Source organism: Scyliorhinus torazame, chromosome 3 (genome assembly GCF_047496885.1).
Source record: "Scyliorhinus torazame isolate Kashiwa2021f chromosome 3, sScyTor2.1, whole genome shotgun sequence".
Classification (NCBI taxonomy): Eukaryota; Metazoa; Chordata; class Chondrichthyes; order Carcharhiniformes; family Scyliorhinidae; genus Scyliorhinus; species Scyliorhinus torazame.
Window position 1 is genome coordinate 361,591,926 of NC_092709.1, and position 27,985 is coordinate 361,619,910.

At 51.0% G+C, this 27,985-nt stretch overlaps 1 protein-coding gene across 1 annotated transcript in view; it reads right to left on the bottom strand.

Annotated features, from left to right (window-relative positions):
- Positions 1–27,985, bottom strand: part of LOC140409647 (disintegrin and metalloproteinase domain-containing protein 12-like) — a 1,449,600-nt gene that overhangs the window by 632 nt on the left and 1,420,983 nt on the right. The window lies entirely within an intron of this gene.

Sequence of the window (27,985 nt, forward strand, 5' to 3'; positions counted from 1 at the left end):
TGATTTAGTTGAGAATAGACTAACAGAGAACTTCTTTGCCCTGTACAACGAGAAGTCTTACAACACCAGGTTAAAGTCCAACAGGTTTGTTTCTAATCACTAGCTTTCGGAGCGCTGCTCCTTCCTCAGGTGAATGAAGAGGTGGGTTCCACAAAAACATACATAGACAAATTCAATGATGCAAGATGTACTTTGGATGTGAGTCTTTGCAGGTAATTAAGTCTTTAAAGGAAAGATACAGCAGTGCAGCAGCTGGGATGATATGGGAATATCAGGAGCTGGATGTGTAGAACCATAAAATTCCTACAGTGCAGAATGAGGCCATTCAGTCCATCGAGTCTGAACCGAGCCTCTGAAAGAACATTGCAACCAGGCCCACTCCCCCAGTCTATCCCACCTAAACTTCACATATTTGGACATTAAAGGACAATTTATCATGGCCAATCCACCTAACCTGACATCTTTGGACTGTGGGAGGAAACCGGAGCACCCGGAGAAACCCACGCAGACACGGGGAGAAAGTGCAAACCCCACACAGCCGAGGCCGGAATTGAACCTGGATCCCTGACACTCTGAGGCAGCAGGGTACGAGGCAGCAGTGCTAACCCGGTTTCTGCTGCTGTGAGGCAGCAGCGTTAACCCGGGTCCTTGGCGCTGTGAGACAGCAGTGTTAACCCAGGTCCCTGGCGCTGTGAGACAGCAGTGTTAACCCGGGTCCCTGGCGCTGTGAGACAGCAGTGTTAACCCAGGTCCCTGGCGCTGTGAGACAGCAGTGTTAACCCAGGTCCCTGGCGCTGTGAGACAGCAGTGTTAACCCGGGTCCCTGGCACTGTGAGACAGCAGTGTTAACCCGGGTCCCTGGCACTGTGAGACAGCAGTGTTAACTCGGGTCCATGGCGCTGTGAGACAGCAGTGTTAACCCGGGTACCTGGCACTGTGAGGCAGCAGTGTTAACTCGGGTCCATGGCGCTGTGAGACAGCAGTGTTAACCCAGGTCCCAGGCACTGTGAGACAGCAGTGTTAACCCAGGTCCCTGGCGCTGTGAGGGAGCAGTGTTAACCCGGGTCCCTGGCACTGTTAGACAGCAGTGTTAACCCGGGTCCCTGGCACTGTGAGACAGCAGTGTTAACTCGGGTCCATGGCGCTGTGAGACAGCAGTGTTAACCCGGGTACCTGGCACTGTGAGGCAGCAGTGTTAACTCGGGTCCATGGCGCTGTGAGACAGCAGTGTTAACCCAGATCCCAGGCACTATGAGACAGCAGCTTTAACCCGGGTAACTGGCACTGTGAGACAGCAGTGTTAACCAAGGTCGCTGGCACTGTGAGACAGCAGTGTAAACCCGTGTCCCTGGCTCTGTGAGACAGCAGTGTTAACCCGGGTCCCTGGCACTGTGAGACAGCAGTGTTAACCCGGGTAACTGGCACTGCGAGACAGCAGTGTTAATCCTGGTGCCTGGCACTGTGAGACAGCAGTGTTAACCCGGGTCCCTGGCACTGTGAGGCAGCCGTGTTAATCCTGGTCCCTGGCACTGTGAGACAGCAGTGTTAACCCGGGTCCCTGGCACTGTGAGGCAGCCGTGTTAACCTGGATCCCTGGCACTGTGAGACAGCAGTGTTAATCGGGTCCCTGGCTCTGTGAGACAGGAGTGTTAACCCGGGTCCCTGGCACTGTGAGACAGCAGTGATAACCCGGGTCCCTGGCACTGTGAGGCAGCCGTGTTAACCCGGTCCCTGGCACTGTGAGACAGCAGTGTTAACCCGGGTCCCTGGCACTGTGAGACAGCAGTGTTAACCCGGGTCCCTGACACTGTGAGACAGCAGTGTAAACCCGGGTGCCTGTCGCTGTGAGATAGCAGTGTTAACCCGGGTCCCTGGTACTGTGAGACAGCAGTGTTAACCCGGGTCCCTGGCACTGTGAGACAGCAGTGTTAACCCGGGTCCCTGGCACTGTGAGACAGCAGTGTTAACCCTGGTCCCTGGCACTGTGAGACAGCAGTGTTAACCCGGGTCCCTGGTACTGTGAGACAGCAGTGTTAACCCGGGTCCCTGGTACTGTGAGACAGCAGTGTTAATCCGGGTCCCTGGTACTGTGAGACAGCAGTGTTAACCCTGGTCCCTGGCACTGTGAGACAGCAGTGTTAACCCGGGTCCCTGGCACTGTGAGGTAGCAGTGTTAACTCGGGTCACTGGCACTGTGAGGCAGCAGTGCTAACCCAGGTCCCTGGCACTGTGAGGCAGCAGTGTTAACCCGGGTCGCTGGCACTGTGAGACAGCAGTGTTAACCCTGGCACTGTGAGACAGCAATGTTAACCCGGGTCCCTGGCACTGTGAGACAGCAGTGTTAACCCGGGTCCCTGGCGCTGTGAGACAGCAGTGTTAACCCGGGTGGCTGGCGCTGTGAGACAGCAGTGTTAACCCGGGTCCCTGGCACTGTGAGACAGCAGTGTTAACCCGGGTCACTGGCACTGTGAGACAACAGTGTTAACCCGGGTCCCTGACACTGTGAGACAGCAGTGTTAACCCGGTTCCCTGACACTGTGAGACAGCAGTGTTAACCCGGGTCCCTGGCTCTGTGAGACAGCAGTGTTAACCCGGGTCCCTGGCACTGTGAGACAGCAGTATTAACCCGGGTCCCTGGCACTGTGAGACAGCAGTGTTAACCCGGGTCCCTGGTGCTGTGAGACAGCAGTGTTAACCCATGACCCTGGCACTGTGAGACAGCAGTGTTAACCAGGGTCCCTGGCACTGTGAGGCAGCAGTGTTAACCCGGGTCCCTGGCACTGTGAGACAGCAGTGTTAACCCGGGTCCCTGGCACTGTGAGACAGCAGTGTTAACCCATGTCCCTGACACTGTGAGACAGCAGTGTTAACCCGGGTCCCTGGCACTGTGAGACAGCAGTGTTAACCCGGGTTGCTGGCACTGTGAGGCAGCAGTGTTAACCCGGGTCTCTGGTACTGTGAGACAGCAGTGTTAACCCGGGTTCCTGGCACTGTGAGGCAGCAGTGTTAACCTGGATCCCTGGCACTGTGAGAGAGCAGTGTTCAAACGGGTCCCTGGCACTGTGAGACAGCAGTGTTAACCCAGGTCCCTGGCACTGTGAGACAGCAGTGTTAACCCGGGTCCCTGGCACTGTGAGACAGCAGTGTTAACCCATGTCCCTGGCACTGTGAGGCAGCAGTGTTAACCCATGTCCCTGGCACTGTGAGACAGCAGTGTTAACCCGGGTCCCTGGCACTGTGAGGCAGCAGTGTTAACCCAGGTCCCTGGCACTGTGAGACAGCAGTGTTAACCCGGGTCCCTGGTGCTGTGAGACAGCAGTGTTAACCCGGGTCGCTGGTGCTGTGAGACAGCAGTGTTAACCCGGGTCCCTGGCACTGTGAGACAGCAGTGTTAACCCGGGTCCCTGGCACTGTGAGACAGCAGTGTTAACCCATGTCCCTGACACTGTGAGACAGCAGTGTTAACCCGGGTCCCTGACACTGTGAGACAGCAGTGTTCACCCGGGTCCCTGGCACTGTGAGACAGCAGTGTTAACCCGGGTCCCTGGTGCTGTGAGACAGCAGTGTTAACCCGGGTCCCTGGCTCTGTGAGACAGCAGTGTTAACCCAGGTCCCTGGCTCCGTGAGACAGCAGTATTAACCCGGGTCCCTGGCACTGTGAGACAGCAGTGTTAACCCGGGTCCCTGGCGCTGTGAGACAGCAGTGTTCACCCGGGTCGCTGGTGCTGTGAGACAGCAGTGTTAACCCGGGTCCCTGGCACTGTGAGACAGCAGTGTTAACCCGGGTCCCTGGCACTGTGAGACAGCAGTGTTAACCCATGTCCCTGACACTGTGAGACAGCAGTGTTAACCCGGGTCCCTGACACTGTGAGACAGCAGTGTTAACCCGGGTCCCTGGCACTGTGAGACAGCAGTGTTAACCCGGGTCCCTGGTGCTGTGAGACAGCAGTGTTAACCCGGGTCCCTGGCTCTGTGAGACAGCAGTGTTAACCCGGGTCCCTGGCTCTGTGAGACAGCAGTGTTAACCCGGGTCCCTGGCACTGTGAGACAGCAGTAATAACCCGGGTCCCTGGCACTGTGAGACAGCAGTGTTAACCCGTGTCCCTGGTGCTGTGAGACAGCAGTGTTAACCCATATCCCTGGCACTGTGAGACAGCAGTGTTAACTCGGGTCCCTGGCACTGTGAGGCAGCAGTGTTAACCCGGGTCCCTGGCACTGTGTGACAGCAGTGTTAACCCGGGTCCCTTGCACTGTGAGACAGCAGTGTTAACCCATGCCCCTGGCACTGTGTGACAGCAGTGTTAATCCGGGTCCCTGGCACTGTGAGACAGCAGTGTTAACCCGGGTTGCTGGCACTGTGAGGCAGCAGTGTTAACCCGGGTCCCTGGTATTGTGAGACAGCAGTGTTAACCCGTGTCGCTGGCACTGTGAGGCAGCAGTGTTAACCCGGGTCCCTGGCACTGTGAGACAGCAGTGTTAACCCAGGTCCCTGGCACTGTGAGACAGCAGTGTTAACCCAGGTCCCTGGCACTGTGAGACATCAGCGTTAACCCGGGTCCCTGGCACTGTGAGACAGCAGTGTTAACCCGGATCCCTGGCACTGTGAGGCAGCAGTGTTAACCCATGTCCCTGGCACTGTGAGACAGCAGTGTTAACCCGGGTTGCTGGCACTGTGAGGCAGCAGTGTTAACCCGGTTCCCTGGCACTGTGAGACAGCAGTGTTAACCCGGGTCCCTGACACTGTGAGGCAGCAGTGTTAACCCATGTCCCTGGCACTGTGAGACAGCAGTGTTAACCCGGGTCCCTGACACTGTGAGACAGCAGTGTTAACCGGGGTCCCTGGCACTGTGAGACAGCAGTGTTAACCCGGGTCCCTGTTGCTGTGAGACAGCAGTGTTAACCCTGGTCCCTGGCACTGTGAGACAGCAGTGCTAACCCGGGCCCCTGGCACTGTGTGACAGCAGTGTTAACACGGGTCCCTGGCACTGTGAGACTGCAGTATTAACCCGGGTCCCTGGCACTGTGAGACAGCAGTGTTAACCCGGGTCCCTGGCACTGTGAGACAGCAGTGTTAACCCAGGTTGCTGTCACTGTGAGGCAGCAGTGTTAACCCTGGTCCCTGGCACTGTGAGACAGCAGTGTTAACCCGGGTCCCTGGCACTGTAAGGCAGCAGTGTTAACCCATGTCCATGGCACTGTGAGACAGCAGTGTTAACCCGGGTCCCTGGCACTGTGAGACAGCAGTGTTAACCCGGGTCCCTGGCACTGTGAGACAGCAGTGTTAACCCGGGTCCCTGGCACTGTGAGACAGCAGTGTTAACCCATGTCCCTGGCACTGTGAGGCAGCAGTGTTAACCCATGTCCCTGGCACTGTGAGACAGCAGTGTTAACCCGGGTCCCAGGCTCTGTGAGACAGCAGTGTTAACCCATGTCCCTGGCACTGTGAGGCAGCAGTGTTAACCCGGGTCCCTGGCACTGTGAGACAGCAGTGTTAACCCGGGTCCCTGGCACTGTGAGACAGCAGTGTTAACCCATGTCCCTGGCACTGTGAGACAGCAGTGTTAACCCGGGTTGCTGGCACTGTGAGGCAGCAGTGTTAACCCGGGTCCCTGGCTCTGTGAGGCAGCAGTGTTAACCCGGGTCCCTGGTGCTGTGAGACAGCAGTGTTAACCCGGGTCCCTGGCACTGTGAGACAGCAGTGTTAATCCGGGTCCCTGGCACTGTGAGGCAGCAGTGTTAACCCGGGTCCCTGGCACTGTGAGGCAGCAGTGTTAACCCGGGTCCCTGGTGCTGTGAGACAGCAGTGTTAACCCGGGTCCCTGGCTCTGTGAGACAGCAGTGTTAACCCGGGTCCCTGGTGCTGTGAGACAGCAGTGTTAACCCGGGTCCCTGGCTCCGTGAGACAGCAGTATTAACCCATGTTCCTGGTGCTGTAGAGACAGCAGTGTTAATCCATGTCCCTGGCGCTGTGAGACAGCAGTGTTAACCCGGGTCCCTGGCACTGTGAGACAGCAGTGTTAACCCGGGTCCCTGGCACTGTGAGACAGCAGTGTTAACCCGGGTCCCTGGTGCTGTGAGACAGCAGTGTTAACCCGTGTCCCTGGCTCTGTGAGACAGCGGTGTTAACCCGGGTCCCTAGTGCTGTGAGACAGCAGTGTTAACCCGGGTCCCTGGCTCCGTGAGACAGCAGTATTAACCCAGGTCCCTGGCACTGTGAGACAGCAGTGTTAACCCGGGTCCCTGGCACTGTGAGACAGCAGTGTTAACCCGGGTCCCTGGCACTGTGTGACAGCAGTGTCAACCCGGGTCCCTGACACTGTGAGACAGCAGTGTTAACCCGGGTCCCTGGCACTGTGAGACAGCAGTGTTAACCCGGGTCCCTGTTGCTGTGAGACAGCAGTGTTAACCCTTTCCCTGGCACTGTAAGACAGCAGTGCTAACCCGGGTCCCTGGCACTGTGCAACAGCAGTGTTAACCCGGGTCCCTGGCACTGTGAGACAGCAGTGTTAACCCGGGTCCCTGGCACTGTGAGACAGCAGTGTTAACCCGTGTCCCTGGCACTGGGCGGCAGCAGTGTTAAGCCGGGACCCTGGCACTGTGAGACTGCAGTGTTAACCCGGGTCCCTGGCACTGTGAGACAGCAGTGTTAACCCGGGTCCCTGGCTCTGTGAGACAGCAGTGTTAAACCGGGTATCTGGCACTGTGAGACTGCAGTATTAACCCGGGTCCCTGGCACTGTCAGACAGCAGTGTTAACCCGTGTCCCTGGCACTGTGAGACAGCAGTGTTAACCCGGGTCCCTGGTGCTGTGAGACAGCAGTGTTAACCCGGGTCCCTGGCTCTGTGAGACAGCAGTGTTAACCCGGGTCCCTGGCTCTGTGAGACAGCAGTGTTAACCCGGGTCCCTGGTGCTGTGAGACAGCAGTGTTAACCTGGGTCCCTGGCTCCGTGAGACAGCAGTATTAACCAGGGTCCCTGGCACTGTGAGACAGCAGTGTTAACCCGGGTCCTTGGCACTGTGAGACAGCAGTATTAACCCGGGTCCCTGGCACTTTGAGACAGCAGTGTTAACCCGGGTCCCTGGCACTGTGTGACAGCAGTGTTAACCCGGGTCCCTGACACTGTGAGACAGCAGTGTTAACCCGGGACCCTGGCACTGTGAGACAGCAGTGTTAACCCGGGTCCCTGTTGCTGTGAGACAGCAGTGTTAACCTTTTCCCTGGCACTGTGAGACAGCAGTGCTAACCCGGGTCCCTGGCACTGTGCAACAGCAGTGTTAACCCGGGTCCCTGGCACTGTGTAACAGCAGTGTTAACCCGGGTCCCTGACACTGTGAGACAGCAGCGTTAACCCGGGTCCCTGGCATTGTGAGACAGCAGTGTTTACCCGGGTCCCTGGCACTGTGCAACAGCAGTGTTAACCCAGGTCGCTGGCACTGTGAGACAGCAGTGTTAACCCGGGTCCCTGGTGCTGTGAGACAGCAGTGTTAACCTGGGTCCCTGGCTCCGTGAGACAGCAGTATTAACAAGGGTCCCTGGCACTGTGAGACAGCAGTGTTAACCCGGGTCCTTGGCACTGTGAGACAGCAGTATTAACCCGGGTCCCTGGCACTGTGAGACAGCAGTGTTAACCCGGGTCCCTGGTGCTGTGAGACAGCAGTGTTAACCCATATCCCTGGCACTGTGAGACAGCAGTGTTAACCAGGGTCCCTGGCACTGTGAGGCAGCAGTGTTAACCCGGGTCCCTGGCACTGTGTGACAGCAGTGTTAACCCATGTCCCTGGCACTGTGTGACAGCAGTGTTAATCCGGGTCCCTGGCACTGTGAGACAGCAGTGTTAACCCGAGTTGCTGGCACTGTGAGGCAGCAGTGTTAACCCGGGTCCCTGGTATTGTGAGACAGCAGTGTTAACCCGGGTCCCTGGCACTGTGAGGCAGCAGTGTTAACCCGGATCCCTGGCACTGTGAGACAGCAGTGTTAACCCGGGTCCCTGGCACTGTGAGACAGCAGTGTTAACCCGGGTCCCTGGTGTTGTGAGACAGCAGTGTTAACCCGGGTCGCTGGCACTGTGAGACAGCAGTGTTAACCCGGGTCCCTGGCACTGTGAGACAGCTGTGTTAACCCGTGTCCCTGGCACTGTGAGGCATCAGTGTTAACCCGGGTCCCTGGCACTGTGAGACAGCAGTGCTAATCCGGGTCCCTGACGCTGTGAGACAGCTGTGTTAACCCGGGTCCCTGGCACTGTGAGACAGCAGTGTTAACCCGGGTCCCTGGCTCTGTGAGGCAGCAGTGTTAACCCAGGCCCCTGGCACTGTGAGACAGCAGTGTTAACCCGGGTCCCTGGCACTTTGAGACAACAGTGTTAACCCGGGTCCCTGGCTCTGTGAGGCAGCAGTGTTAACCCAGGCCCCTGGCACTGTGAGACAGCAGTGTTAACTCTGGACCCAGGTGCTGTGAGGCAGCAGTGCTAACCATTGTACCACTGTGCCTCTCTATAGGTGCGAGCAGAGTTTATGAATATGATATATCCAGAAAGAGAGGCCACATTTGGAGCGCTGTGTGAATTTCTGGTCCCCTCACTATGGGAAGGAGGTGATTGCACAGGAGAGGGTACAAAGGTGATTCACCAGGATGTGTCCTGGGACGGAACATCTGAGCGATAAGGATCGGCTGGATAGGCTGCGATTGTTTGTTTGGGGCAGAGAAGGCTGAGGAGGGATATGATTGAGGTGTATAAGATTGTGAAGGGTATGGACAGGGTAAATAGGAAGCAGCTGTTCCTCTTGGTTGAGGGGTCAATTTCAAGGGGGCATAGTTTTATGGTGAGGGGCAGGAGATTGTGAGGGGATTTGAGAGGGTGGTGAGAATGTGGAATGTCCGGCCTGGGAAGGTAGTGGAGGCTGCAAACCTCGTTCAAGGATATGGGACAAGTGCTGGGAAGTGGGACTAGCGCGAGATTAAGGACAGTTATTGTTGGTGCAGTCTCGATGGGCCGAGCGGCCTTTTCTGTGTTCTCCGACTGTATGAAAGCCACATTTATTAGGTGTGAAAGGGTTATGTTACTCAAACAGAGGACTGCTGACCTCAAGTGTCACATAGCTATTTTACAGAAAGGTGTTTTGTGTTGTCCAGTTCATAAAATGGTAACTCCAGCCACCCAATATATATTTTTTATTTGTTCACAGGAAGTGGGCGTCACTGCCTGGGCCAGCACTTAGTGCCCCAGCCCTGAGGGCACTTAGTTATCCAGCCCTGAGGGCATTTAGTGCCCCATCCCTGAGGGCACTTAGTGCCCCATCCCTGAGGGCACTTAGTGCCCCATCCCTGAGGATACTTAGTGCCCCATCCCTGAGGGCATTTAGTGCCCATCCTGAGGGCATTTAGTGCCCCATCCCTGAGGGCACTTAGTGCCCCAGCCCTGAGGGCACTTAGTGCCCCAGCCCTGAGGGCACTTAGTGCCCCATCCCTGAGGGCACTTAGTGCCCCATCCTCGAGGGCACTCAGTGCCCCATCCTTAGTGCCCCATCCCTGAGGGCACTTAGTGCCCCATCCCTGAGGGCATTTAGTGCCCCATCCCTGAGGGCACTTAGTGCCCATCCCTGAGGGCACTTGGTGCCCCATCCCTGAGGGCATTTAGTGCCCCATCCCTGAGGACACTTAGTGCCCCATCCCTGAGGGCACTTAGTGCCCCATCCCTGAGGGCACTTAGTGCCCCATCCCTGAGGGCACTTAGTGCCCCATCCCTGAAGGCACTTAGTGCCCCATCCTTAGTGGCCCATCCCTGAGGGCACTTAGTGCCCCATCCCTGAGGGCATTTAGTGCACATCCCTTAGGGCACTTAGTGTCCCATCCCTGAGGGCATGTAGTGCCCATCCCTGAGGGTACTTAGTACCCCATCCCTGAGGGCACTTAGTGCCCCATCCCTGAGGGCACTTAATGCCCCATCCCTGAGGGCACTTAGTGCCCCATCCCTGAGGGCACTTAGTGCCCCATCCCTGAGGGCATTTAGTGCCCATCCCTGAGGGCACTTAGTGCCCCATCCCTGAGGGCACTTAGTGCCCCTTCCCTGAGGGCACTTAGTGCCCCATCCCTCAGGGCACTTAGTGCCACATCCCTCAGGGCACTTAGTGTCACATCCCTCAGGGCACTTAGTGCCCCATCCCTGAGGGCATTTAGTGCCCCATCCCTGAGGGCACTTAGAAGTCAACCACATTGCTGTGGGTCTGGAGTCACATGTAGGCCAGACCAGTAAGGATGACAGATTTCCTTCTTTAAAGGACATTTGTGAACCAGATGGGTTTTTATAACAATCGACAATGGTTTCATGGTCCCCTTTTAGTTCCAAAGAACAGAGAAAAATTACAGCACAGGAACAGGCCCTTCGGCCCGCCAAGCATTCTCCGATCCAGATCCTCTATCTAAAACCGTCGCTTATTTTCTAAGGATCTGTATCCTCTGTTCCCCGCCCATTCATGTATCTGTCTAGATACATCTAAAATGACGCTATCATGCCCGCCTCTACCACCTCAGCCGGCAATGCGTTCCAGGCACCCACCACCCTCTGCGTAAAGAACTTTCCACGCATATCTCCCTTAAACTTTCCCCCTCTCACCTTGAAATCGTGACACCTAGTAATTGAGTCCCCCACTTTGGGAAAAAGCTTGTTGCGATCCACCCTGTCTATACCTCTCATGATTTTGTAGACCTCAATGAGGTCCCCCCTCAGCCTCCAGCTTTCTAATGAAAATGAAAATAATCCTAATCTACTCAACCTCTCTTCATAGCTAGAGCCCTCCATACCAGGCAACATCCTGCTGAACCTCCTCCGCAACTTCTCCAAAGCATCCACATCCTTTTGGTAATGTGGCGACCAGAACTGTACGCAGTATTCCAAATGTGGCCGAACCAAAGTCCGATACAACTGTAACATGACCTGCCAACTCTTGTACTCAATACCCCTTCCGATGAAGGAAAGCATGCCGTATGCCTTCTTGACCACTCTATCGACCTGCGTTGCCACCTTCAGGGTACAATGGACCTGAACTCCCAGATCTCTCTGTACATCAATTTTCCCCAGGACTTTTTCATTTACCGTATAGTTCGCTCTTGAATTGGATCTTCCAAAATGCATCACCTCGCATTTGCCCGGATTGAACTCCATCCGCCATTTCTCCGCCCAACTCTCCGATCTATCTACATTCTGCTGTATTCTCTGACAGTCCCCTTCACTATCTGCTACTCCACCAATCTTAGTGTTATCTGCAAACTTGCTAATCAGACCACCTATACCTTCCTCCAGCTCATTTCTGTATATCACAAACAACAGTGGTCCCAGTACGGATCCCTGTGGAACACCACTGGTCACAGTTCTCCCTTCCACTACTACTCTCTGTCTCCTGTTGCCCAGCCAGTTCTTTATCCATCTAGCCAGTACACTCTGGACCCCATGAGACTTCACTTTCTCCATGAGCCTACCATGGGGAACCTTATCAAATGCCTTACTGAAATCCATGTATATGACATCTACAGCCCTTCCCTCATCAATCAACTTTGTCACTTCCTCAAAGAATTCTATTAAGTTGGTAAGACATGACCTTTCCTGCACAAAACCATGTTGCCTATCACTGATAAGCCCATTTTCTTCCAAATGGGAATAGATCCTATCCCTCAGTATCTTCTCCAGCAGCTTCCCTATCACTGACGTCAGGCTCACCGGTCTATAATTACCTGGATCATCCCTGCTACCCTTCTTAAACAAGGGGACAACATTAGCAATTCTCCAGTCCTCCGGTACCTCACCCGTGTTCAAGGATGCAGCAAAGATATCTGTTAAGGCCCCAGCTATTTCCTCTCTCACTTCCCTCATGAACCTGGGATAGATCCCATCTGGACCTGGGGACTTGTCCACCTTAATGCCTTTGAGAATACCCAACACATCCTCCCTCCTTATGCCGACTTGACCTAGAGTAATCAAACATCGATCCCTAACCTCAACATCCGTCATGTCCCTCTCCTCGGTGAATACAGATGCAAAGTACTCGTTAAGAATCTCACCCATTTTCTCTGACTCCACGCATAACTTTCCTCCTTTGTCCTTGAGTGGGCCAACCCTTTCTCTAGTTACCCACTTGCTCCTTATATATGAATAAAGGGCTTTGGGATTTTCTTTAACCCTGTTTGCTAAAGATATTTCATGACGTCTTTTAGCCCTCTTGATTCCTCGTTTCAGATTGGTCCGACATTCCCGATATTCTTCCAAAGCTTCATCTGTCTTCAGTCGCCTAGATCTTGTGTATGCTTTCTTTTTCCTCTTAGCTAGTCTCACAATCTCACCTGTCATCCATGGTTCCCTAATCTTGCCATTTCTCTCGCTCATTTTCAGAGGGACATGTCTGTCCTGCACTCTAATCAACCTCTCTTTAAAAGCCTCCCACATATCAAATGTGGATTTACCTTCAAACAGCTGCTCCCAATCCACATTCCCCAGCACCTGCCAAATTTTGTTATACTTGGCCTTTCCCCAATTTAGCATTCTTTCTTTAGGACCACTCTCGTCTTTGTCCATGAGCATTCTAAAACTTACGGAATTGTGATCGCTATTCCCAAAGTAATCCCCGACTGAAACTTCAACCACCTGGCCGGGCTCATTCCCCAACACCAGGTCCAGTATGGCCCCTTCCCGAGTTGGACTATTTACATACTGCTCTAAAAAACCCTCCTGGATGCTCCTTACAAATTCTGCTCCATCGAGACCTCTGACACTGAGTGTATCCCAGTCAATGTTGGGAAAATTAAAATCTCCCATCACCACCACCCTGTTGCTCCTACATCTTTCCATAATCTGTTTACATATTTGTACCTCTATCTCACGCTCGCTGTTGGGAGGTCTGTAGTACAGCCCCAACATTGTTACCGCACCCTTCCTATTTCTGAGCTCTGCCCATATCGCCTCACTGCTCGAGTCCTCCAGAGTGCCTCCCTTCAGCACAGCTGTGATATCCTCTCTGACCAGTAATGCAACTCCTCCACCCCTTTTGCCTCCAACTCTATCCCACCTGAAGCATCGCTATCCTGAGATATTTAGTTGCCAATCATGCCCTTCGCTCAACCAAGTCTCAGTAATAATACTCCCAGGTACTAATCCAAGCCCGAAGTTCATCTGCCTTACCTACTACACTTCTTGCATTAAAACAAATGCACCTCAGACCACCAGTCCCTTTGCGTTCATCATCTGCTCCCTGCCTACTCTTCCCCTTAGTCACGCTGACTTCATGATCTAGTTCCTTACAGGCTTTAGTTACTACCTCCTCATTGACCACTAACCTCCTCATTTGGTTCCCATCCCCCTGCCACATTAGTTTAAAACCTCCCCAACAGCGTTAGCAAAAGCACCCCCAAGGACATTGGTCCCAGTCCGGCCCAGGAGAAGACCGTCCAATTTGTAGTAGACCCACCTCCACCAGAACTGGTCCCAATGTCCGAACCTCTCCCTCCTGCACCATCTCTCAAGCCACGCATTCATCCTGCCTATTCTTTCCTTTCTACTCTGACTATCACGTGGCACTGGTAGCAATCCTGAGATTTTTATTTGTTGAATTCAAATTTCCTCATCTGCTGTGGTGGGATTTGAACCCCGGTCCCCAGAGCTCAAGGTCTCTGGATTACGAAACTAGTGACAATACCACAACACCACCGCCTCCCTCGCAGTAAAATAATAGTGAATGATCCAGGAGGAAGTAAGTGACAACAGGGAGCAGAGCAGGAGGAAACATGAAGCCAGTTTTCAGCTTCAAGTTTCTGAAGGCCTTGGATTGGGTTATCTTTTGGGTGCTCCCAAAGAAGACTGTTGGCATGAATGGGACACATCTAAAGAGGAGAGGAGACAGGAATAGAGAGTGACACCCTTAAACTCAGAATAAACCTAGTCTGGCTGGGTTAGATACACAGAATTCAGAGCGGGAATCGGTTATTTGGCTCTTTGCGACTGTTCTGCTATTCAAGATGATGGTGGGCTGATCCTTTAACTCAACACTCTGTGTTCTCCCCAATGCCACTTTATGCCTTTAGATTCTATAAATCTATTTATTTCCTTCTTAAATGCATTAGTGACATGGCCTCCACAGCTTCCTCTGGTGGAGGTTTCCATGGGTTAGATTTTCCTCCCTTGCTGAGACTAAGGGCTGGATTCTCTGATTTTGAGACTAAGCGCCGATGGCGACGTGGAAACAATGGTGTTTTACGACAGCAAAAACGGCGCGACAGGTGCACCGATTCAGCTCCTCTCAATGGGCGAGCACTATCGCCACGTGGAACACAACCACTTCCACGCAAAACTGTGCCGGATTTGCTGGGTCCGTGATTGGCGCACATGAGGCTCACACACCGCAGGCGCACATGGGTTAGGTTTACATAGCACAGTGGTTAGCACTATGGCTTCACAGCTCCAGGGTCCCAGGTTCAATTCCCGGCTTAGGTCACTGTCTGTGCTGAGTTCTCCCCGTGCCTGCGTTGGTTTCCTCCAGGCGTTCCGGTTTCCTCCCACAAGTCCCGAAAGACATTCTTGTCAGGTGAATTGGACATTCTGAATTCTCCCCTTGTGTACCCGAACAGGCGCCGGAGTGTGGCGACGAGGGGATTTTCACAGTAACTTCATTGCAGTGTTAATGCAAGCCTACTTGTGACAATAAAGATTGTTATTATTACTTAACGATCCATCCCAGTTAACAAGATGTCTGGAACGAGAGCAACGCCGCGGTCCAGGATGCTGAGCTGGACTCCTTCGTGGATGCCGTGGAGGAGAGAAGGATGACCCTGTAGCCCGGCCAGGGAAATGTGGAAATATTACTTTTGTTTCCCTCATCCAAATCAGTGATGTATGCAGTGAATAGGTGGGGTCCAAGCACTGATCCCTGCCGGATCCCGAAGGTCACCGCCTGCCTGCCACTTTGAAAAATGCCCATTTATTACTACTCTCTGTTTCCTGTCTGCGAACCAATTCTCAATCCATGCCAATATACTACACCAACCCCAATGCACTTACATTTGACACACAAACCTCTTATTTGAGACTTTATCAAAATCTTTCTGAAAATCCAAATATATCAAATATACCCGTGTTTACATCACCACTTTATCACCCCCTGTTCCAAATCCAAATCCACATCCAATGGTTCACTCTTATCTCTTCTGCTCGTCCTCAAAACATTCCAGTAGGTTTGTCAATCATGAATTCCCTTTCATGAATCCATGTTGACTTTGTATTATCCTGTTGATATTTTCTAATTGCTCTGTTATTACATCCTTTTTTGTAGACTCCAGCATTTTCCTGACGACTGATGTTAGGCTGACTGGTCTGTAATTCCCTGATTCTTCCCTCTCTCCATTTTTTAAAAGGGTTGATGGTAGCCATGATGTGGAGATGCTGGCGTTGGACTGGGATGAGCACAGTAAGAAGTCTTCCTCCCACAGTCCAAAGAAGTGCAGGTGAGGTGGATTTGGCCGTGCTAAATTGCCTCTTAGGGTGGGGTCAGGGATAGGATGGGGCATTGGGCCTGGGGAAGAGTAGTCGTTCGAAGGGTCGGTGTAAACTCGATAGACCAAATGGCCTCCTTCTGCACTGTAGAGATTCTGTGATTTGTGATGCATGGTTGATTTACGGACTTGTGTCTTTAGGTCTGCCTGCCATTTTAATTCAAGCAGGTGGAAGCAGTGGCCTGTGTCTTCAATTCAAACAAAAGGCGGTGCTGTTTTAGACTGCTGATTGCCAACTGGCCGATATAGAGGATGACACGGTTTGACTGATTTGGCTGGTGACCAATAAATTGGTCCAAAAAGCTGCGCTCTGCCCAGGGACAGTAGTGATTGGATATTATCCCACTGGAATGTTTTTGAGAGTCACGAGGTTCCGGGCAGCACGGTAGCACAACTAGATAGCACTGTGGCTTCACAGGGCCAGGGTCCCAGGTTCGATTCCCCGCTGGGTCATTGTCTGTGTGGAGTCTATATAGTCAATATAGCACTGTGGCTTCACAGTTCCAGGATCAGTAGCCATCTGGGATGGCCACTTCCAGAATACAAAATGGACATTTGCACAGATTGCAGGGAAAAATGGACAATGTTAAGAAAGCAGGCAGGCACAGAGCCTGTCTGCATATTGGAGCCGCAGCTCCCAGACAAGACTGAAACTGTTGGCCCATTAGCATATGGATGGCCCATCTCCGGGAACAAAGGAAGATACTTAAGTAACTGATCTGTCTCCAGACCTCGCGGCGCCAGTTCCCCAAACCGAAAGCAGAAAACAAAGCCAGGCCAACGGACACCTCGGACATGCCCAGCCATCAGGGCACCCACCCCTTTATTGGTCAGGATCAATGTGGATGATCAAGAAATTCCCAATTGATTGGGGCCAAGTTCAAGGCCCGCCCAAAAGAGCGCGAAGCCCCTTCAGGTATAAGAAGAAGGCCCCGAGAGAGAATCGCTCTCTTGGACTCGGCTCTCACAGCGGAGAGACCCGTCCACCAGCTGCAGCAGAAGCAAGTAAGTCCAAGGTCAACGCTCGCTACCAGACAGACGACCTTAGCTGTTTCCCCTTTACCACTTCGACCCCAGCAGCCTCAGAACCGAACAACGGCCATTGTTCCTCTGACTGAGTGGGCACCCGAAGCTCAGTATAGGCTTTAGCAGTAGAGATAGTTTAGTTTGCAGTACTTTGTGTGTAAATAAATAGTATTCACTTTGAACTAACTAACTGGTGTATTGGTTCTTTTGATCAGTGTTCGGGTTTGAACCTTGTGGCGGTATCGATAGATACCTGCCGACTCTAAAGCAAACGTGATTAGGATTAAGAAAGGCAACCATATTGACCACCATATTCAGAGCCAACCAAAGAGAGCAACATTTACTGGCGACATCTGACTGGACTCGACCTAGAAGTGGCCTAGTCACTCCGAGAGAACCCAAATTTGAATTGGAATCCAATTGGAAACAGAAAAACCACAATTGGGCAGCACGGTAGCATTGTGGATAGCACAATTGCTTCACAGCACCAGGGTCCCAGGTTCGATTCCGGCTTGGGTCACTGTCTGTGCGGAGTCTGCACATCCTCCCCGTGTGTGCGTGGGTTTCCTCCGGGTGCTCCGGTTTCCTCCCACAGTCCAAAGATGTGCAGGTTAGGTGGATTGACCATGATAAATTGCCCTTAGTGTTGGGTGGGTTATGGGGATAGGATGGAGGTGTTGACCTTAGGTAGGTGCTCTTTCCAAGAGCTGGTGCAGACTCGATGGGCCGAATGGCATCCTTCTGCACTGTAAATTCTATGAAGTGTACGAACGATACTGATCAAACCTCCAAGATTCGGAATTGTGTTAATGCATGCGTACTAACAGGGATATAAGGTAAACCTGAGAGATTTTGTTGCGTAAAACTGTCGGGGGTTTTGTAGGCCGGAAATTAGCCTAAGCCGTACCCGTGTTTACATCACCACTTTATCACCCCCTGTTCCAAATTCAGTAGAGAATCCAGAGATAGAGAGAAAATGGCAATGAAGGCAATGGAACGCCTTATGAGCCCCCAGGAATTCGAGGTCGCAGCGACCAGTAGAGTAGGACAGTGTCCCGTTTGGAAAGAAGAGATCAGAAAATATCTCAAAGGGGGAGGATGGCCCCTTTGGAGTGAAGTCTGCGCCAATGATGAAACAGGTCCCGGGAGTATAGGGCATACTTGGTGGGAGAACCCGACAGAGATCCATAAGAAGAGCTTAGGGAAAGCTCACAAGCTGATGGCAATCGTGTCCTGTTTGGCACAATTGCGAGGCACAGAGGAGGTCGTTAGGACGCTCCGTAGAGAGATTGAGGAGAGAGACACGAATGGTAAAGGAGATGTGAGTGAATTTGAGAAGGAGAACAGGGAATTGAGAGAGCAGTTAGTGACGAGGGACAGGGAGGTGACTGATGCCAAGCTGGCACATCAGTCTTGTCTCGCCCATTTGAGTAGTTTTCAGATCCAATAAGATAAGGCCTACCAAGACACGCAACGCGCGGTCTTGGTAAGACAGGAAACAGAACAACAGGCCGAGCAGTTACAGAAACAGTGCAACGACATAAAAGCAGCCCTACGAGCACTCCACACTTCCATGACGGAACAAACGCAGAGCTCGGTAGATCACGCAAAGTGCCGGAGGCAAATTGCACAATGGCAATCTCTGCTTTCCGTTCAGAATGGGTTTTAGAGCATGCTTGGAACCCAGTTAGACCAGGAAAACGGCCCCGATTGGCAGGAGTTAAATGAGATTGCCCACAGATATGTACATGGAACATGTACACAGGACAAAACACAAAAACGAAAAGCACCCCCATCGCCCACTGCACAGGCAGAATACACCCCTATGAACCCTGTCACCACACAGCGCAGGGCCACAACCGAAGGAGACCCAGATTTCCTGTACACGACCCCGTTAACTGTAACCCAATTATGGGACGCGTGTGATACAATTGCACCATTAATACCCACATCGGACCCCCACCATTACATTGCAAGAGTCAAGCAGCAGGCTGCCATGTACGGCCTGGTCGAAAAGGAGAAAGTGAAGCTCACAGTTTTAAGCCTCGACCCTTCAGTCGTGGCAGCCCTCCCGACCCACAGAATGTAGGAGGAGGCACACTTCAAGAAAGGCACACAGCGATCCTGGATGCGATCGGCGATAACAAAGGAAACCCCGTAGAAGGCCTAAACAAGTGTAGGCAGAAAAAGACAGAGCACCCCACAGCGTTTGCTGGACGCTTGTGGATTCATTTTACAGCGGTATTTGGAGAGTTAGCCACGCCCATTTGTCCCCAGATAATATGGTCAAATGGACTCGCATCCTCGTCTCTCATGCGACAGAGGCAGGACAGAGGGCTTGTGCAAATTACGGCCCCTCAGACGAGGCCTACAACGAGAAATGGGTTTTGAAGAGATTGTCCCGCTCTTGGGAACAGTCCACCCAAGGCAAAACCGCATTTGTTAAAACCGATGAAGAACATAGAACATAGAACATTACAGCGCAGTACAGGCCCTTTGGCCCTCAATGTTGCGCTGACCTGTGAAACCACTCTAAAGCCCATCTACAATATTCCCTTATCGTCCATATGTCTATCCAATGACCATTTGAATGCCCTTAGTGTTGGCGAGTTCACTACTGTTGCAGGCAGGGCATTCCACACCCTTACTACTCTCTGAGTAAAGAACCTACCTCTGACATCTGTCTTATATCTATCTCCCCACAATTTAAAGCTATGTCCCCTCGTGCTAGACATCACCAGCCGAGGAAGAAGGCTCTCACTGTACACCCTATCCAATCCTCTGATCATCTTGTATTCCTCAATTAAGTCACCTCTTAACCTTCTCTCTAACGAAAACAGCCTCAAGTCCCTCAGCCTTTCCTCATAAGATCTTCCCTCCATACCAGGCAACATTCTGCTAAATCTCCTCTGCACCCTTTCCAATGCTTCCACATCCTTCCTATAATGCGGCGACCAGAATTGCACGCAATACTCCAAATGCGGCCGCACCAGAGTTTTGTACAGCTGCAACATGACCTCATGGCTCCGAAACTCAATCCCTCTCCCAATAAAAGCTAACACACCGTACTCCTTCTTAACAACCCTCTCAACCTGGGTGGCAACTTTCAGGGATCTATGTACATGGACACCGAGATCTCTCTGCTCATCCACACTGCCAAGAATCTTACCATTAGCCGAGTACTCTGTCTTCCTGTTATTCCTTCCAAAATGAATCACCTCACAATTACATAGATTACATAGAACATACAGTGCAGAAGGAGGCCATTCGGCCCATCGAGTCTGCACCGACCCACATTAATCCCTCACTTCCACCTTATCCCCGCAACCCAATAACCCCTCCCAACCTTTATGGACACTACGGGTAATTTAGCATGGCCAATCCACCTAACCTGCACGTCTTTGGACTGTGGGAGGAAACCGGAGCACCCGGAGGAAACCCACGCGGACACGGGGAGAACGTGCAAACTCCGCACAGACAGTGACCCAGCGGGGAATCGAACCAGGGACCCTGGCGCTGTGAAGCCACAGTGCTAATCACTTGTGCTACCGTGCTGCCAAGAATTCTCTGCATTCAACTCCATTTGCCACCTCTCAGCCCAGCGCTGCAGCTTATCTATGTCCCTCTGTAACTTGTAACATCCTTCCGCACTGTCCACAACTCCACCAACTTTAGTGTCATCTGCAAATTTACTCACCCATCCTTCTAAGCCCTCCTCCAGGTCATTTATAAAAATGACAAACAGCAGTGGCCCCAAAACAGATCCTTGTGGTACACCACTAGTAACTGGACTCCAGTCTGAACATTTCCCATCAACCACCACCCTTTGCCTTCTTCCAGCTAGCCAATTTCTGATACAAACTGCTAAATCACCCTGAATCCCATGCCTCCGTATTTTCTGCAGTAGCCTACCGTGGGGAACCTTATCAAACACTTTACTGAAATCCATATACACCACATCAACTGCTTTACCCTCATCCACCTGTTTGGTCACCTTCTCAAAGAACTCTGTAAGGTTTGTGAGGCACAACCTACCCTTCACAAAACCGTGTTGACTATCTCTAATCAAATTATTCCTTTCCAGATGATTATACATCCTATCTCTTATAAACCTTTCCAAGATTTTGCCCACAACAGAAGTAAGGCTCACTGGTCTATAGTTACCGGGGTTGTCTCTACTCCACTTCTTGAACAATGGGACAACATTTGCTATCCTCCAGTCTTCTGGCACTATTCCTGTAGACAAAGATGACTTAAAGATCAAAGCCAAAGGCTCAGTCATCTCCTCCCTAGCTTCCCCCAGAATCCTAGGATAAATCCCATCCGGCCCAGGGGATTTATCTATTTTCACACTTTCCAGAATTGCTAACACCTCCTCCTGATGAACCTCAAGTCCTTCTAGTCTAGTAGCCTGAATCTCAGTATTCTCCTCGACAACATTGTCTTTTTCCTGTGTGAATACTGATGAAAAATATTCATTTAGCACCTCTCCTATCTCCTGGACTCCAAGCACAACTTCCCACTACTGTCCTTGACTGGCCCTACTCTTACCCTAGTCATTCGTTTATTCCTGACATACCTATAGAAAGCTTTAGGGTTATCCTTGATCCTAACTGCCAAAGACTTCTCATGTCCCCTCCTGGCTCTTCTTAGCTCCCTCTTTAGGTCCTTCCCAGCTAACTTGTAACTCTCGAGCGCCCTAACTGAACCTTCATGGCTCATCTTTACATACGCCTCCTGATGGAATGCATCCCAGAGTGCTAAAAGAGATGGCTAGGGAAAATGCACTAGTGATAATTTACCAAAATTCACTAGACTCTGGGGTGGTCCCGGCGGATTGGAAATGAGCAAACGTGACACCACTGTTTAAAAAAGTAGATAGGCAGAAAGCGGGTAATTATATGCCAGTGAGCTTAACTTTGGGAGTAGGGAAGATGCTGGAATCTATCATCAAGGAAGAAATAGCGAGGCATCTGGATGGAAATTGCCCCATTGGACAGACGCAGCAAGGGTTCATAAAGGGCAGGTCGTGCCTAACTAATTTAGTGGAATTTTTTGAGGACATTAACAGTGCGGTAGATAACGGGGAGCCAATGGATGTGGTATATCTGGATTTCCAGAAAGCCTTTGACAAGGTGCCACACAAAAGGTTGTTGCATAAGATAAAGATGCATGGCATTAAGGGGAAAGTAGTAGCATGGATAGAGGATTGGTTAATTAATAGAAAGCAAAGAGTGGGGATTAATGGGTGTTTCTCTGGTTGGCAGTCAGTAGCTAGTGGTGTCCCTCAGGGATCAGTGTTGGGCCCACAATTGTTCACAATTTACATAGATGATTTGGAGTTGGGGACCAAGGGCAATGTGTCCAAGTTTGCAGACGACACTAAGATAAGTGGTAAAGGAAAAAGTGCAGAGGATACGGGAAGTCTGCAGAGGGATTTGGATAGGCTAAGTGAACTGGCTAGGGTCTGGCAGATGGAATACAATGTTGACAAATGTGAGGTTATCCATTTTGGTAGGAATAACAGCAAAAGGGATTATTATTTAAATGATAAAATATTAAAACATGCTGCTGTGCAGAGAGACCTGGGTGTGCTAGTGCATGAGTCGCAAAAAGTTGGTTTACAGGTGCAACAGGTGATTAAGAAGGCAAATGGAATGTTGTCCTTCATTGCTACAGGGGTGTAGTTTAAGACTAGGGAGGTTATGCTGCAATTGTATAAGGTGTTAGTGAGGCCACACCTGGAGTATTGTGTTCAGTTTTGGTCTCCTTACTTGAGAAAGGATGTACTGGCACTGGAGGGTGTGCAGAGGAGATTCACTAGGTGAATCCCAGAGCTGAAGGGGTTGGATTACGAGGAGAGGTTGAGTAGACTGGGACTGTACTCGTTGGAATTTCGAAGGATGAGGGGAGATTTTACATGAACATATAAAATTATGAAGGGAATAGATAGGAGAGATGCGGGCAGGTTGTTTCCACTGGCGGGTGAAAGCAGAACTAGGGGGCATAGTCTCAAAATAAGGGGAAGTAGATTTAGGACTGAGTTTAGGAGGTTGTGAATCTATGGAAGTCCTTGCCCAGTGAAGCAGTAGAGGGTCCTTCATTAAATGTTTTTAAGATAAAGATAGATAGTTTTTTGAAGATTAAAGGGATTAAGGGTTATGGTGTTCATAATAATCTCTGATTCTCACAAGTAGGCTTCAATGAAGTTACTGTGAAAATCCCTAGTCGCCACATTCCGGCGCCTGTTCGGGCCGGAAAGTGGAGCTGAGTCCACAAAAGATCAGCCATGATCTCATTGAATGGTGGAGCAGGCTCGAGGGGCCAGATGGCCAACTCCTGCTCCTAGATCTTATGTTCTTATGTTCTTCCTCTTGACAAGTGTTTCGACTGCTTTAGTAAACCACTGTTCCCTCGCTCGACCACTTCCTCCCTGCCTGACAGGTACATACTTATCAAGGACACGCAGTAGCTGTTCCTTGAACAAGCTCCACATTTCCATTGTGCCCATCCCCTGCAGTTTTCCTCTGCATCCGATGCATCCTAAGTCTTGCCTCATCGCATCTTAATTGTCTTTCCCCCAGATATAACTCTTGCCCTGCGGTATATACCTATCCCTTTCCATCACTGAAGTAAACGTAATTGAATTGTGATCACTATCACCAAAGTGCTTACCAACCTCCAAATCTAACACCTGTCCTGGTTCATTACCCAGTACCAAATCCAATACGGCCTCGCCTCTCGTTGGCCTATCTACATACTGTGTCAGGAAACCCTCCTGCACACATTGGACAAAAACGGACCCATCTAAAGTACTCGAACTATAGCGTTTCCAGTCAATATTTGGAAAGTTAAAGTCCCCCATAACAACTATCCTGTTACTTTCGCTCCTATCCAGAATCATCTTTCCAATCCTTTCCTCTACATCTCCGGAACTTTTCGGAGGCCTATAGAAAACCCCTAACAGGGTGACCTCTCCTTTCCTGTTTCTAACCTCAGTCCATACTACCTCAGTAGACGACTCCTCATCAAACGTCCTTTCTGCCACCGTAATACTGTCCGTGACTAACAATGCCACCTCTCCTCCTCTTTTACCACCTTCCCTGAGCTTACTGAAATATCTAAACCTCGGCACCTGCAACAACCATTCCTGTCCCTGTTCTATTCATGTCTCCGAAATGAAATGAAATGAAAATTGCTTATTGTCACAAGTAGGCTTCAAATGAAGTTACTGTGAAAAGCCCCTAGTCGCCACATTCCGGCGCCTGTTCGGGGAGGCTGGCACAGGAATGGCCACAACATCAAAGTCCCAGGTACCAACCCATGCCGTAAGTTCACCCACCTTATCCCGGATGCTCCTGGCATTGAAGAAGACACGCTTTAAACCATCTTCCTGCCTGCCGGTACACTCCTGCAACCTTGAAACCTTACTCATGACCTCACAACTCTCAACCTCCTGTATACTGGAGCTACAATTCAGGTTTCCAAGCCCTTGCTGAACTAGTTTAAACCCTCCCGAAGAGCATTAGGAAATTTCCCCCCCAGGATATTGGTACCCCTCTGGTCCAGGTGTAGACCATCCCGTTTGTAGAGGTCCCACCGACCCCAGAATGAGCCCCAATTATACAGAAATCTGAAACCCTCCCTCCTGCACCATCCCTGTAGCCACGTGTTCAACTCCTCTTTTTCCCTATTCCTCGTCTCACTATCACGTGGCACGGGTAACAACCCAGAGATAATAACTCTGTTTGTCCTAGATCTAAGTTTCCACCCTAGTTCCCTGAATTCCTGCCTTACATCCCTATCCCTTTTCCTACGTATGTCGTTGGTACCTACATGGACCATGACTTGGGGGTGCTCCCCCTCCCCCTTAAGGATCCCAAAAACACGATCCGAGACATCACGCACCCTGGCATCTGTGAGGCAACAGGCAGACATGCATCCAGTTAGGGCGCACCAGAACCCCGCATGGGTAAATGAGGGCAGGAACAGCCCACAGCAAACCAAATCCCAGGAGTGTTACAATTGTGGACAATTAGGACACTACACACGAGAGTGCAATGCGCCCCAGAAGCAGCAGACAAACCAACAGACGTGCACCCTAAATAAGAATAGGGCAAAGCCAATTCACAGCGTTAGCGCCCGTTCTGAGAATGCAGATATGAACGGCACCGACTGACGGCGGTTGGGCTCCCCAACTTGAGTCTGTGACACCCTTTGGGACAAGTCCGGTAGACCGGTAGTGGTAGGCACAGTCCGGGGACACCCCGTAGAATTCCTTTGGGACACAGGAGGGTCCCCCACCACGCTCAATTCCTCCACGGTGTATCAGCGAGAAACGTGGCCCACCATCAACACCATTACACTCAGCGGTTTTACAGGTCATTTACAGCAGGGATACATCACAGCCCCTGTAGCAATTGAGATCGGGAACATTAAAACTAAACATCCCGTAGTTCTGGTCGATCTTCCCCAGACAGCCGAACACATCTTAGGAATTGACTTCATGAGCTCCCACAATCTATCATTTGATCCGGTAAATAAATGTGTATGGAGAATGGCACAGGCAGCACGAGCCCCCATCACGCTCACAGTTGGAGAGTATGAAAACAGGATCAGCGCAGTAGGAGACTTCTGGTTCGACCCTTGAGCCATTAGTCAGAACAAACAAGTTAGGAAAGTCCTGCAGCAACACAAAGCAGCATTTGCCCAGCATAAGCACGACTGTGGCAAGGTCGCTGGCTTAGTGAATATTACAGGACCCGACCCCAGATCCCAAAAGCAGTACGGTTTTCCCCAAGAAGCAGAGGGAGAAATCTTAAAGGTAATACAGAGTCTGCTTGATCAAGGCGCACTCCGATCAGTAGCCTCCACGAATAATGCACCAATTTGGCCCGTCAGGAAACCCGATGGATCATGACGACTGACCATTGATTACCGGGAACTGAACAAAGTAACCCCAGCAGCAGCCCCCACTGTAACCACGAGTCCCGAGACCATGCTCAAACAGGGACTACAGTCAAACAAAATTTCGGTTTTGGACATTAGCAACGGCTTTTGGTCCATTCCATTGGATAAAGCGTGCCAGTACAAATTCGCCTTTACATTCCAGGGACAACAATATATGTGGACGTGCGTTCCACAAGGCTTCCACAGCTCCCCTTCCATTTTCCACCGACAGCTGGCAAATGGATTAGCAAAATTTCCCCGACCTGATTATCTGGTCCAGTATGTAGATGATCTGCTACTACAGACGGACACAAAGGGAGAGCACATTTCGCTTCTCGCCAAACTTTTAGGACTCCTACAACAGATCGGATGTAAAGTGAACCCCAAGAAGGCCCAGAATTTGCAGGAAAAAGTGATTTACTTGGGTACAGTAATCACACATGGTAAACACGAGATCGAGCAAAAGAGAATTGACTCGATCGGCAAATTGCCCCTTCCCCATAACATAACAGCCCTCCGGTCATTTCTAGGACTGGTTGGCTACTGCAGAAACCATATCGGCGATTTCACCACAAAAGCAGTGCCCCTATCCGACCTTCTCAAGAAACAAGCACCTTGGGAATGGCTTCCACAGCATACAGATGCCGTGGATGCTTTAAAAAGAGCCCTCAGCACAGGTCCCAGATCCACTTTTGTGGATCCACACAATTGAAGTTGCAAGCACTGACTGAACTCTTTCGGCCGTGCTCCCCCAGGAACGCCATGACTAATTACACCCCGTGGCATACGCCTCACGCGTGTTAGATCCTGTCGAGCAAGGATTTTCTGCCTGCGAAAGGCACCTGCTCGCAGTTTTTTCGGCAGTACAATACTTTGCCTACATTACAGGAATCAACCCCATCACCATCTTCACAGAACACACCCCAACACAGCTATTATTAGACGGTCGACTTAAAGATGGCACAGTCAGCCAAATCCGCGTAGCCCGTTGGACCCTTCTTTTACAGGGACGGGACATCACGGTTAAGAGAACCAAGACCCACACTTTCCTAGCTGACAATTTACAATATGCAGGTACCCCACATGAGTGTGAGATCATCTCCACTAAACATAATACAGGTCCCTTTATACCAAAGTCAATTCCCAGGAAAGCAGGTACTACACCCAGAGACCCCAGCCCACAGACATGTGCGCACCCCTTAGAATTTATGTGGATGGCTCCTCCACAGTTTTAAATGGGAAAAGAATTACCGTTTGCGGTATTTATGTAGAGGACGCGCATGGACGCGCCCTAGAAGAGATTTTGTTAAAATTGCCAGGACACTTAGGCTCACAGGCAGCTTAACTGGCAGCCATAGCGTACATTGTAGATCACCCCGACTCATTTCCGACCCCAGCCGACATATATTCGGACAGTTTATATGTCTGCAACAGTTTAACCGAGTTCCTACCCCTGTGGGAAACTAGAGGATTATTAAAGTTCGCAGTCAACATCGTTCTTCACCCCCCTGGTAACGTTAAAGCAGACGCCCTAGCAAAGGCAGGTTCCAGACATGGTCACTTTTGGAACCCCCCGAAAGCGCCCCAGTACACACGGTTCAGGTCTCACAGACCAACATTCAAGATTTGGCAAAGGCTCAAAAAGAAGATGAGAAGCTCAGGGAAGTTTTAACAGGTAACTTCCCAGCCCGTTATGATGAGTTTAAAAACGCGACAACCACACATGACGGTGTGATTCTAAAAGACGGCATTTATGTAGTCCCCAGCCAGGACAGGAACCAAATTATTTGTCAGTTCCATGACAATCATGGACACCAAGGCATTGAACCCACCCTAACCTACCTCAGACCTCTCTGCTGGTGGCCTGATTTAAAAGCCAATGTTACTCATTACATTGAGAATTGCTTAATCTGTGCTCAGAACAATCCGGACAGATATGAAAAAAAAGGCTCAGCTTAGTCACACCCGCCCGTTAAAAGCCGTTAATGGCCCCTGGACGAATTTGCAAATAGACTATATAGGACCCCTACCCCCCTGCAGAAACGGTTTCAGGTATGTGTTGATGGTCATCGACACCTTCACAAAATGGGTGGAAGCTTTTCCATCCAGAACAAACACGGCCAAAACAACAGCTAAAATCCTCACGCAGCACATCTTTACAAGATGGGGCCTCCCACACAGTATAGAATCCGATCAAGGCTCCCATTTTACAGGATAAGTGATGAAAAACATCCTCACAATTTTCGGAATGAAGCAAAAGTTTCACATAGCATACCACCCCCAGCCAAGCGGCATTGTAGAGAGGATGAACAGAACTCTAAAAGCCACCCTCAGAAAAATGGTGCAACAGAACAACAGTACCTGGGACACCGTTCTCCCATTTGCATTAATGTTCATTCGAAACACGGTATCCACGTCTACAGGATACACCCCCACACCCTCATGACCGGACGCCCCATGAAAGGGACAGAGTATTTATTA